Source organism: Apium graveolens, chromosome 6, assembly GCF_009905375.1.
Source record: "Apium graveolens cultivar Ventura chromosome 6, ASM990537v1, whole genome shotgun sequence".
In the NCBI taxonomy this organism is placed as follows: domain Eukaryota; kingdom Viridiplantae; phylum Streptophyta; class Magnoliopsida; order Apiales; family Apiaceae; genus Apium; species Apium graveolens.
The window spans coordinates 186,697,030-186,709,734 of record NC_133652.1 but is presented as its reverse complement, the minus strand read 5'-3'; positions in this window follow the sequence as shown (position 1 = coordinate 186,709,734).

Below are 12,705 nucleotides of genomic sequence, written 5' to 3'. Positions count from 1 at the left end.
ATCTCTTTAGACAGCTGGGGATCGCTCTGGGGCAGATGGATCCCAATGGATTCATCCATATCAATTGCTTCCAGAATAGGTACCTTCATGCCGGAGTTCGTCCAACTCCGAGGCTATTCTGGTGGCATTATAACTTCCGGAAGAACCCGAAGAGCACGGGATTTTACACCATTATTCGTCAGGCTGGCCGGGCAGATTGGACGGCCACCAATTCCAGTAATAAGCAGAGCCATACTCACTGGTGCTTCGTGAGTGGTCGAAAATTGGCTCCCTTGTCCGTCTGGAGGGACGTGAACCCTTCGCTGCTCCTCGCTCCGAGCCTGACAGAGAGGGAGAAGGAGGATTATGCAGCCTTAGTGGACTTCAATGTGAGCAAGATGGGTCCCGAGGAGTTTCGGGATAGAGACTGGCTGCTCAGCTTGTGGGGTGGGGGTAACAAAACTTCTTCCTTCATTCTTTCCTTAAGTAGTTTTGTTCGCCCGCACAATTTGTTCCTTTTTATGCATTATGTTATATATGCTCGCACTGACTTGCCTCCTGTTTACATTTCAGTGTCTTTAAGAGAAGCCCTGATAGAGAGGAAGAAGGCCAGGGCGGCCGAAAAAAGGGTCGCAGAAGAGGCGGCGAAGAAGAAGGCTGCCGATGGAGGGCCCACGCCGAATCCTTCCGAGGAGACAGAGGATAGACCTGAGGCGGAGAGGGTCACGCATCAGGCTCTGGCGGCCTCTGATAGGGACGATGACGAGCCGGTGGTGGTGAGGGAAGGGCATTCTTTCGCTCGTCCTTTTTTCCTTCAACACCTTTTTATAATGCTTTTGTCTTGTCTTTTTTACAGGCTGCTCCTTGGGCCGCAGCCATGGAGGATAAAGTTAAGGACATGGAGACTCGGATGACCGAGGTGAAGGAGTTGGAGAGGAGGGCCACGACGGCCGAGAAGGAACTTGTAAGGGTGAAAGCCCAGAACGAGGTCATGGATGGCGAGGCCACCGTGCTGAGGGAGGACAAGTCTCGGCTGGAGACTGAATTGGAGAAGGAGAACTGGAGGATCTCCACTGGAACATCCAGCTGAAGAGGTCCCGCAAGGAGCTTCAGAAGAAGCAGAAGCAGCTGGACCAGACGGAAGAGCGCTGCTTCCAGTTCGGCGCTGACTATGTCCTGGAGAAGGCCCATGGCCTGAACTGGGACTATAAACAGTTGCTGGACGACAGCCTGGAGGATCCTATCGGCCGGCCAGCAGTTGAAGCCCCTCATGTCTCCTCCGGCGAAGACGAAGAGCTCTCGGATGAAGACCCTCAGGCCTAAGCTTTCAGCACTGAGGTGCTTGATATGACGGAAGATGATCTTGTTGCGGAGTTTGTCGTTGGTGTTTCCATGGTCATACCCAACTCTTGCAGCGGCATTCTTCGTTCATCTTTTTGACTTGTACTTTTATTTTTTGTAATTGGTACTCCTGCCTTCGAGCTTTTGTAATTTAACTAGCCTTCGGGCTTTTATATTTTAATGCATCTTTCGTCAGCATTGTCTCTTTCATTTAACGATTCTAGTAATTGTATCTTCGGCTTCATTCACCTTAAAATTTTAATAAAATGAATCACCTCTTCGGCATTATTGATTTTCCTTAACGATTTTAATAAAATAAATTGTATCTTCGACTTTATTTGCCTTAACAATTTTAATGAATCGCATTATCGGCATATTCATTCGCCTTAACGATCTTGATAAAATGAATTATATCTTCGGCTTTATTTGCCTTAAGAATTTTAATGAATCGCATCATCGACATATTCATTCGCCTTAACGATCTTGATAAAATGAATTGTATCTTCGGCTTTATTTGCCTTAACAATTTTAATGAAACGAATCGCATCTTCAGCTTTTGCCTTAGCAATTTTAATAATTTTAATAAAATGAATCGTATCTTCGGCTTATTCATTTGCCTTAACGATCTTAATAAAATGAATTGCTGCCTTACTACCCCCTATGGCCCCAAGGGTTAAAGGCCGAATGTGACTTCGGGCTGTTAATTCTTCTACTGCACTTGGGCGAAGGAACAGGGATGCTGATGCTTCAGTAATGGCAGAGAGAGGTCATGCTTCGACCCACTTGGTCATGTAATCGATGGCAGTTATGCAGTATTTGGCTTGCCTCGTGCTCTTCGGGAGAATGCCCACAAATCCACGGCCCACACGGCGAACGGAATGGGACTTAGCACCGAAGTCATCTCTTCCGGGGGCTGTTTCGAGACAGTGGCGAACAGCTGGCACTGTACACACCTTTTGGCATAGTTGCTGGCGTCGGCCTTCAGAGTGGGCCAGAAGAATCCCTATCGGAGAATTTTAAAGGTGAGTGACCGACCAGCCAGGTGCTCGCCACAAATTCTTTCGTGCACCGCCTTCAGAACCTGTCGTTGTTCTTCGGTGTTCAAACATCGCAGAAGGGGCTGACTGACTGATCGGCGATACATCTGCCCATTAATGATTGTGTAGCTCGATGCTCTGTATTTAATTTTTAGAGCTTCCCTTCGGTCTGGAGGTAGAATGTCTTTCTCCAGAAAGTTCTTAGGGGGTTCATCCAATCTCTCCCCTGGTGGATTTCAAGACATTCTTTCTTCTCGATCGAGGGCATCTTGGCTTCGGTGAGGTAAATAGAACCAGTTAAGTTCTGTGTCTCGGCCGAAGCTAGCCTGGAAAGGGCGTCTGCCCTAGCATTATTTTCTCTGCCAATTTGACTTAGTTCAAAGGTTTCAAATGATAAAGAAGCATTTCTTACCTTTGCGGCATAGGCTTTCGTTCGGGGATCTCTTTGCTCATATTCCCCGGTGAAGTGTTTTACAACCAGCATGGAATCGCTGAAGGCCCTTAGGTGCTTCGCCTCAAGGCTTCGGGCCAGCTCCATCCCTGCGAGGAGTGCCTCGTATTCGGCTTCGTTATTTGTCAAAGGAAAGTCGAATCTTATGGCTTGGCATATCTCGAATCCTTCGGGGCTGGAGAGGATTAAGCCGGCCCTACACTTTTTTCTGGCTACCGACCCATCTACAAAAAGTTTCCACTTCCCTGGGATCCGGATTAGTTGTTCGTCGGGTGAAAGATCTTTTGGACCCGAGAATGTGCATTCAACCATGAAGTCGGCCAAAGCCTGAGCTTTAATTCCCGTTCGGGGAACGTACTCGATATCAAATTCCCCGAGTTCGATGGACCATGCTACGACTCTTCCAGAGGCTTCGGGCCTTGTTAAAATCTTCTTCAGAGGTTGGCTGGTAACAACTTGAATCGTCCGGCCTTGGAAATAATGTCGCAATTTTCGGGAGGCCATAACCAACCCATATGCGAATTTTTCGGCGTTGGGGTACCTTGTCTCTGCATCCTTGAGGATATGAAATACGTAGAACACGGGATGCTGATTGCCTTCAAGGGTTTTCACAAGTACTGCCCCAAGAGTTCTGTCGAGAACGGCTAGATAAAGCTGAAGGGTTTCCTTCGGATCGGGCCTCATCAAGAGTGGTGCCTTTGTAAGATATTCTTTTACTTCTTCGAATTCCCTTTGACATTCAGGCCCCCATTCAAAATTCTTTGACCCTTTGAGCACGGAGAAGAAGGGGAGTGCCTTCTCGGCTGACCGGGAAATGAAACGCCGAAGGGCGGCGAGCCGTCCTGTCAATTTCTGGATGTCTCTGATGCATTTGGGAGGTTTCATATTAATAACTTCCTCGATCTTCTCTGGGTTTGCCTCTATTCCGCGGGAACTGACCATATAACCACGAAACTTGCCACTAGAGACTCCGAAGGTACATTTGTTCGGATTGATTCTCATGTTGTTCTTTTGGAGTGTTTCGAAGCATTCTTTTAAGTCTTCGGCATGATCTTGGAACAGTGATTTTACAATCATATCATCCACATATGCTTCCATGTTCCTTCCGATCTGCCCTTTAAAGACCTTGTTCACCATTCGTTGGAATGTGGCTCCAGCGTTCTTCAGTCTGAAGGGCATTTTAATATAAGCATAAGTCCCCTTCGGAGTTATGAACGCTGTCTTGGGCACATCCTCATCATTCATAGCAATTTGATGATAACCAGAAAAAGCATCCAAAAAACTAAGTACCTCATATCCTGTCGTGGCGTCTATCAGTTGGTCGATGCGGGGCAAAGGATAGTGATCCTTCAGGCATGCTTTATTGAGATCCGTATAATCCACGCACATCATCCACTTCCCATTCGAGTTCTTAACGACCACCACGTTGGCCAGCCAGTCGGGGTATTCAATTTCCTCGATAAATTTGGCTTCCAACAATTTTTCTACTTCGGCCTATATGACCTTCTATCGCTCGACTGCAAATGTTCTCTTCTTCTGCTTCACCGGTTTGGTCTCGGGCTGCACATTCAGGCAGTGCTTTGCCGTCTTGGGATCCAATCCGGGCATGTCTTCCGGCCCCCAGGCGAACACGTCATGGTATTGCCGAATGACAGCTATCACCTTCGTCTTCAGATTCGACCCCATGTTTTTTCCAATCCGAACCATTTTTCCTGAACGGCTCGCGTACAATTCCACTTCTTCGGTTTCTGCGACGGGTTCGGCAATCGGGCTCGAGAGATCGGCCCCGAATTTCTCCAACTCAATGTTCAATGTTTCCCGGCTTCCGCTAAGCTCGGACTCAGCCCGCTTCCCCTTTCCGGTTCCATCCGGTCCTTCATATTCCTGATCCTTCTCAAGGTCTTCGAGTATTATGATTCAGGCGGTTTTCTGATCGCCCCTCATTTCTCCTATGCCTTTTTCGGTGGGGAACTTGAGTTTAAGGTGGGGTATAGACTCCACTGCTTCAAAGGATGATAAGAAGGGCCTGCCAAATATTATATTGTACGGGCTTTCGATCCGAACTACATAGAACTTCACCGGCTTTTCGACAGTATACGGCAATTTGCCTAGGAGGACCGGTAGAGTAATTGTTCCTTCAAACTGAATGGGATGCCCTCCAATGGAATAAAGGGGAGCCTCGTTGCAGGGCTCTAGTTGCTCTCCATCCAAGTTCATCTTGCAGTAGGTTTTGTGGAACAGTATGTTGGCCGAGCTGCCTGTATCCACCATTACTTTCCATATCTTATTTTGCCCGATGATAGGATTGATGATTAGAGGGTCCTCGTGCGGGCGAATGACATCCTCGTAGTCTTCAGTGCTGAAGGTCATGGGCATATGGGGCTTTGCCTGTCCGAACTGATACAGATTGTACACTTGTCGGGCATACTTCTTCTTTGCTGTCTTACTATCCTTATCCAGGATGCTTCCCCCAGATATAGTTTTTACTTCGCCCCTTATCATGTCCCTTCGCTCTGGCTCATCGGCCTCTACCTCCTCCTCTTGGTTCTCCTTCGGCCCCAACCTATCTCTCAGATCTCGGACGAACTGATTAAGCTCGCCGTCTTTGATCATGCGCTCAATGAGCTTTTTGAGGTGATAGCACTCATCCGTGTTATGCCCCTTGTCCCTGTGATAGTGGCAATATTTATCAGGGTTCTTCTTGTGGTTTGGGACCTTCATTTTGGCGGGGCGGACGAATCCTAGTTTGCCCTTGATTTCATGGAGAATCTTGGAGATCGGCGCATTCAAAGGGGTGAATACGGCCGAATCTCTATCTCGTCGCCGTTCGGCCCCACGATCCGTTTCTTTCCTTCCTTCCTACTATCCCTTCGATCAGATCCTGATCTTGAGCCTTCGCATCTGTCGGCTCACTTTGATCGGTCATCCCTTCTTGAATCTTTATACCCCCCAATACTTTCCATCTTTCGGCGAATGTTCTCGCCTCTTACATATATATCATTCAGGGATTTCGGGGGGAAATCGTAAAGAGATGAGCGAAGCTTTTTACCTTTATAGGGGTCCAGCCCCGCCGTTAGGAAGCCCATGGCTTTGATTTTGTCCAGATTAGTGACCATCCCAGCTTCTTCCTTAAACCAAGTGAGATAATCCCCCAGCTCTTCATTCGCCCTTTGTCTGCAGTGGACCAAGGCTTCAGTATTTTTCGCCTTTCGACATAGGTGCGAGTAGTACTTCAAAAACTTCCTCTTCAACTGCTCGTAGGACCCAATGGACCGGGGCTTGAGGGACTTGTACCACATTGACGCAGACCCTTTGAGATAAGTCTTGAACATTTTGCACAACATAATATCATTGTGGCCCATCCCAACCATCAGGAGTTCATATTTTTCACAGTGGTCATCGGGGTTTCCTTTTCCATTGAACTCGCTCATCTTAGGGAATTGTCTCTCTTCGCCCGGGGGGTCGGTACTGCTCGATTTCTTGTGTCACGACCGGTTCTCGATCGGGCCTTCTATCACCGAACAAGGCCTTCTCTAGGTGATTGAGCCTGAGGCTAGATCCATCGGGCTCCTCATCCGAGTCAGAAGAAAAGGGTTGCTTGGTCCTTTTCCTTCGGGGATGCGAATCAGAGTCTGAGTTATCTTCTTCGTCATGCACCCGACGTACTCTTCTATTCTTATTCGTTATGTCATGCTTGTCGGCCCGCATTGCTTCGCGCAAGGCTTGTTCTTGCAGTTCAATCTCCTCCTTTTAAAGCTACAGGGCCTTTAGCCGGAGCGCATCAGCCTCTCTTTTCTTTGCTCGCGCTTCCGCTTCCTTGTCAACTTGATCAATTTTGGCCTTGCCCTTCTCCGCGGCCTTTTCTGCCCGGATCTTTAGGAGCAAGGCCTCTTCTTCAGGAGTCAATGTGATGACCCCGTCCTCGTCCACTAGGGAGGACGGTTGTCCTTTGTCGGTAAAACCAGGCGGCGGTGAGTGTTCGTGAATTGTTTCTGTCATGGTCTCGTTCTCAGCTTGTAACTCTCGTACTTCCCACAGACGGCGCCAAATGTTACGCCCAGATTCCTTCGTGAGTTTGAACAGGCTTCGGCTGTCTTGAAGGTGGCTTCGGCTGGTACCTGAAAGTGAAGAGAATGTGAGGGTTTGTACCCCCGATTCACCTCCGGTGTGAGAATAAGAATCTGGTTGTAAGGGTGTGGTAATAATAAAAGAAAAGTAGAGTGTATGCGAGAATGTTTGTATGTTTTGTCTTACTTCACAAGGGTTTTTATACCCAATTCTGCCATGAATGTTCATCCGTTACAAATCATTAAGGAGGGAGTGAAAATGGGGCGTTATGTCCCTTATTCTTTCCAACGGTCTACGAGTAGTGGGCCTTGGCCTGGGCTTCCGCGGGCCTTCGTCTTGCGGGCATGAAGGTCCTTCGGCCCAGTACCTTAATCGCATATTGGGACTTCGTTCGGTGGGCGCTGTTGGGGTGGGCGCTGTTGGGCCTATAACCAACAATACAGCAGGAGAATTTTTGGGGGTTATTATTCTATTATTATGGATCGTTTATATATCTACACAACCCTAAAGAGGGAAGGCGAGGGAAGGTGCATGCATTTTCGTATTAATTAATATGGTTATTTTTTGCATGTAGTAAGCAATAGACAAAATCAAATTCATTATTTTAAATGAAATCATCTTTATAACCTCATACTAATTATACATCATAATCTCAGAAAACATTATTTTATAATGCTATCATACACAATCAGATTTAAATCAGAATATTTTACCTCTTACAATAGCTTTCTGGTCACCGGAAGTCTCAACTCACCCTTGCCCTATTATCCATAACGCTCTCCAAGCTCCTTTGGATATTCTTTGGCTGGATGCAGGAGTCCTCACACGGTCTCTTCCATATCGCTATTCTTCAAGATATTATTTTTCTGAACCAATTCTGATTGTATATAATACTTATAAAATAATCTGTTTCTATTATTATGATATATTCCTAGTAGAGTTTATAGAGAGTGAAGAAGTTTAGCCAGACATATTCAGAGAGAGAGAGAGAATTGAACTTCAGAAATTTTTCAGATATCTTTTCCATTTCATGTATGGACTTATTTATAGTAGTCTTTCTATATGATTACAGATTACCGGGATAACCGGTTTCTTTTACATAATTACTAATAATTCAGGAATCTTTTCTTTTCTTTGTCTGCCATTTCTTCTTTTGTCATCTCTTCATATTTTCTTCATCTTTATCTTTTGTGTCTGCCATGATATCTTGCAGGATCTGTCATCTTTTTCCAGGGAATCTGCTTTTTCTTTTCTTCTTTCTTCATCTTTGTCTGCCATGATATTTTTGGAATCTCCTGGTAATATAACTTTTTGGTTTTCACCATTCAATTTGCAGTGTTCTGGTGTATTACACCATTTTTGTATTATGCAAAGGGATCAGAATTCATCCCTTTGTCATCATCTTTTAGACTGATAATAGGTCTCTTTCGAGGACCTGTTATTCTTTGATAATATTCAGTAGTATGTTTTACATGATTATATTTCAGGTTTTCTATTTTATCAAGCATTATCTCTAATCCCATAGTTCCTGAATTTTGTATAATATTATCATAATATAAGGTTATTATACTTTCGGTGAAACCTCCACCATGGCTTTCAGAAATAATTATAGCTTTCCGAGCTCGTAGTATATCTTGTATTTTGGACCTGAGGGTAGCTAGTCCAATGGCTCGTTTTTCACATAACCATTCCTGGAATTTGTTAATATCACAGGGATTTGGCATTTTCAAGCTTTTGGTTTCTCCCACAATATCTGCCATATTCCTTCCCAATTTAAATAGTTGACATATTATTATGGGTTTTCCAACTAGATCGGTTGATGCATCAAAAACTTGTATTCCATATGAGCCTGCTCCCATTTCCCGTATCATAGCTTCCACGGATTTGACAATTATATTTGGTAGCTTTGATATACAATACATGGTTTCATTTGTTAAGATCTTGTCAACAAAACCATGTATAAACAGGTTATAGACTATGTCAGGTTTTGCATTTTCACAACAAATATATCTGGGATATTTTGTAGATTTTGTCAGTCTGCAAACATCAGGGTTAGATTTATAATCATAATATTTCATCATTTGCTCATATGTTTTCACTATCTCAGGTGAGTGTTTCAGCCTATCACTCATTGATAAATTTGACAGAGTAGTTGATATGTTGGTTGAAGGTGATGGCATGGTTACAAGCTTTGATGAAAATGTTATAGGTTTTATTGTAGGGATTGCAACTGAAGCTTGTAGAGTTGTTTTGTCTTTTATAGCTTCCATAATTTGTTTCAGAAAATGTTGGTTCTCCTGAACCAGGGTTTCTATCTCCTTTTGGAGTTTGGTGATTTTCTCATTATTGGTTGAGATATGAGAAGTGACATCAGTGATATATTTCTCAAAATTTTCCATATCCTGCTAAGAGCAACAAACAATTAAATTTTCCCTTTACAAAAACAAAATGCATGACATTCAATGGCATTTAATTTTCTAATAATTGATATTAATAATTCATCAATATACCTTCTATTAGGAGTGAAATAATAACCAATGTGTTTTTCTATTTCTAGAAATCCTTTGTATGCTTCTTCTAGTTTTTCTGTATTATTTTCATCTAATCCTTCGAGAGCAAAATTTTTTATAAATTCTACAGCTTCTGAAGTAGTAGTCCATATTATTAAAGATCCCGATATGATTTTCCATGGTTGAGCTTGTCTTCTTGTATATTCTATTTTCATTGTTTATTTTCTCTGCTAAGATAGTCAGCTAACACATTTTTTGTTCCTGATATATTTTTTATTACAAAATCATAACAACAGAAAAAAGATTGCCATTTTCTTCTTTTATTTAATTCTGGTAATAATTCTATTTTATTAGTAATAAAGGCTTTTACTTGAGTATTATCTGTTCTTACTACAAATTTAACAGGTAATAAATGATAATGAAACTTTTTAATCCCATATTTTACAGCTAATAGTTCTTTTTCATTTATGTGGTAGTTTGATTCATTAGGTTTCCAAGTTCCTCCTGCATATCCACATATATGTGTATTTTCTTTATCTATGTCATCCTTCTCATATGCTATTAGGACTGCTCCCCATCCTATATCACTAGCATCAGTATATAATTCTAAATGATCTGTTTCTATGGGTATTCTATGTTTTGGTAAATCTTTCACCTTTTCCTTAAGAATTTTTATACAATTTTCATGTTCTTTTGTCCATCCAAAAGGTTTATTTTTTGTTAGTTCATGTAATGGTTTTCTTAATTTAGGTAAGTCTTTAATATGATCTGAGGCATAATTTATTATTCCTAAAAATTGTTGTACCTCTTTTTTATTTTCTAATTTGTCCTTAAAATTTACAATCTTTGTTACTATATGGTCTTGTAATTGTATACCTTCTTTATCTATTTTGTATCCTAAATATTCTATCTTATTCTTAAATATTTCAGATTTCTTTTCAGACAGTAATATTCCATGCTGGTCTATTGTTTTTATAAATTGCTCTAAATGTTTTATATGTTCTTCTAGAGTTTCACTATATATTAATATATCGTCTACATATACTATACAGAAATCTTTTAATTTCCTAAAGATTTGGTCCATTCTTCGTTGAAATATTTGTGGCGCATTTTTTAATCCAAAGGGTAATACTATCCATTCATAATGTCCTTGCGGAGCACTAAAGGCTGTTAAAGGTCTTGATTCTTTGGTTAATTTTATTTGCCAAAATCCACTTTTACAATCAAATTTACTAAACCATTTCTTATTTCCTAGTCTATTTATAAGATTTCTTTTGTATGGTAAGAAATATCCATCAAATATAGTTTTCCTATTTAATTCTCTATAGTCTATTACCATACGGGCTTTTCCCCTTTTCTGTTCATTATGTAAGGAAAGCCGGGCTACTATGTGGACTTTTACTTTCTTGTATTAATTTTAGTTTTAATAATTCATTGATTTGATTATCAAATTCTTTTTGGTATGAAGGGCTATACCTTATAGGTTTAGATCTTATTATATCATTAGGGTTTAATAATTTTATTTCAGCATATATCTTTTCCTTATCCCATTAACTCATAGGATTTTCTCCGAAGTTGGATTTTAATAAATTATTATATTTTTCAGTTAATTCTTGTAGATTATTATTTCTTTCTATTTTTAGATTGTTTATTCTTATAGTATTTATAGTACTTATTGGCATAATTCTTTTTAATACTATCCACTTATTACACGGAGTTTGTAATGATAGGGTATTTGAAGTTACTATATGTGTTTTAAAATAATCTAAAAAGTTATTTCCTAATAATATAGATTGCTTCATCTTATTCTGATATACAATAGGTAAACTGAATAATGTTTTATTTAGCTTTATTCTCATGTTTTTTGCTATTACATCTAATTCCTTCTTTTGTTCATTAAATCCTGATACCCTAGTTCTATGTGCATTAGATTTTTCCCATCTATATGAAGCTAAAACTTCCTTTTTTACTAGACATAGATCTGCTCCACTATCTATAAATATTTTTTGTTTTAAGAATTTATATTTTTTATATTCTACATCTGCTTCTATGTATATTGCTACCATTCCTCCCAATTGCTTTCACTAGATGATTCATAATTTATAAAGTTTATTTCATTATCAGTTTCACTAATATAAAACTCTTCATATTCATACCATCTATTATCATCTTCTTTAATTTGTTCTATTTCCATTATGAATTGTGATGTATTTATATATTTTACTTTCTTTTCTTTCAGTTTAGGACATTTATTAGCATAATGTCCTTTTTCATTACAATTCCAACATTTACATTCACTTATATCTTTCTTTTTAAAAGGTTTTCTTCTAAACTTTCTCTTATTTTTATATCTTCTCCTATTTTCTGGTGTATTTCTAAATTTCCTAAATCTTTTTCTCTTATATCTGTTGTATTTATAAGGATAATTATTTCTATTTTGTTTGCTTTCGTACTTATCATATGATTTTTTCTTATTATACCTCTTCTTATAGTTCCTATAGGGTTTTTTATCTTCACATCCAAATACTAATCTTCTTTCAGTGAATCCACATATTTCTCTTAATCCTAGTTTTTTATCCTTTTTAACCTTCTGTTGTACCCTATATTCTTCACATTTTCTCATTAGATATCCTCTTAGTACTCTTATTCTTTCACCCAGAGTGTTTTCACGAGGTTCTAACTTATTATATTCCTTAGTTATCTCAGTATTATAAGGTTCTGGTAAATGATCATAATATAATTGTTGATATATATGTCCTTCTTCGGGTAAGAATCTAGCTTCATAAAAGAATTTAGTAAAACTTATAGTATATTCTGGTAACTTATTAATTTTACAGCATTTCATGTTATTTAGATTCATTATTATTTCTATTTTTCTTTCTATTAAAACTTGGTCTCTAGCTACTATCCAAGGTTCTCCTAAGAATTCTCTTTTTAATATCATATCAAATATTTGTAACATTGATTTCCAATTCGTTGCATACCTTAGTACTTCAGTTTTTAACTGATATTCTATGGATTCTATCCAATATGCTACCTTTCCAATTAACGTTTTTGAGATCAAGTTATAAGTATATTCTAACTCATCTGTATGAGTAGAATTCATTAATGCTATATACATTCCTAAATTCCAATCAGTAATTCTCCTACTAATTTCTTGTTCTTCATATACATTATCTAAGTCTAAAAAGTATCCATTCAAGTTTACGCCTTGTGACATTGATCCTATAAATTCTTTAAATTCATTATATTGTCCTATTGGTATGTGTTTTGGTATCGTGTTCCTATATCTTGTTATAACTTCCATATTATGGTCGGT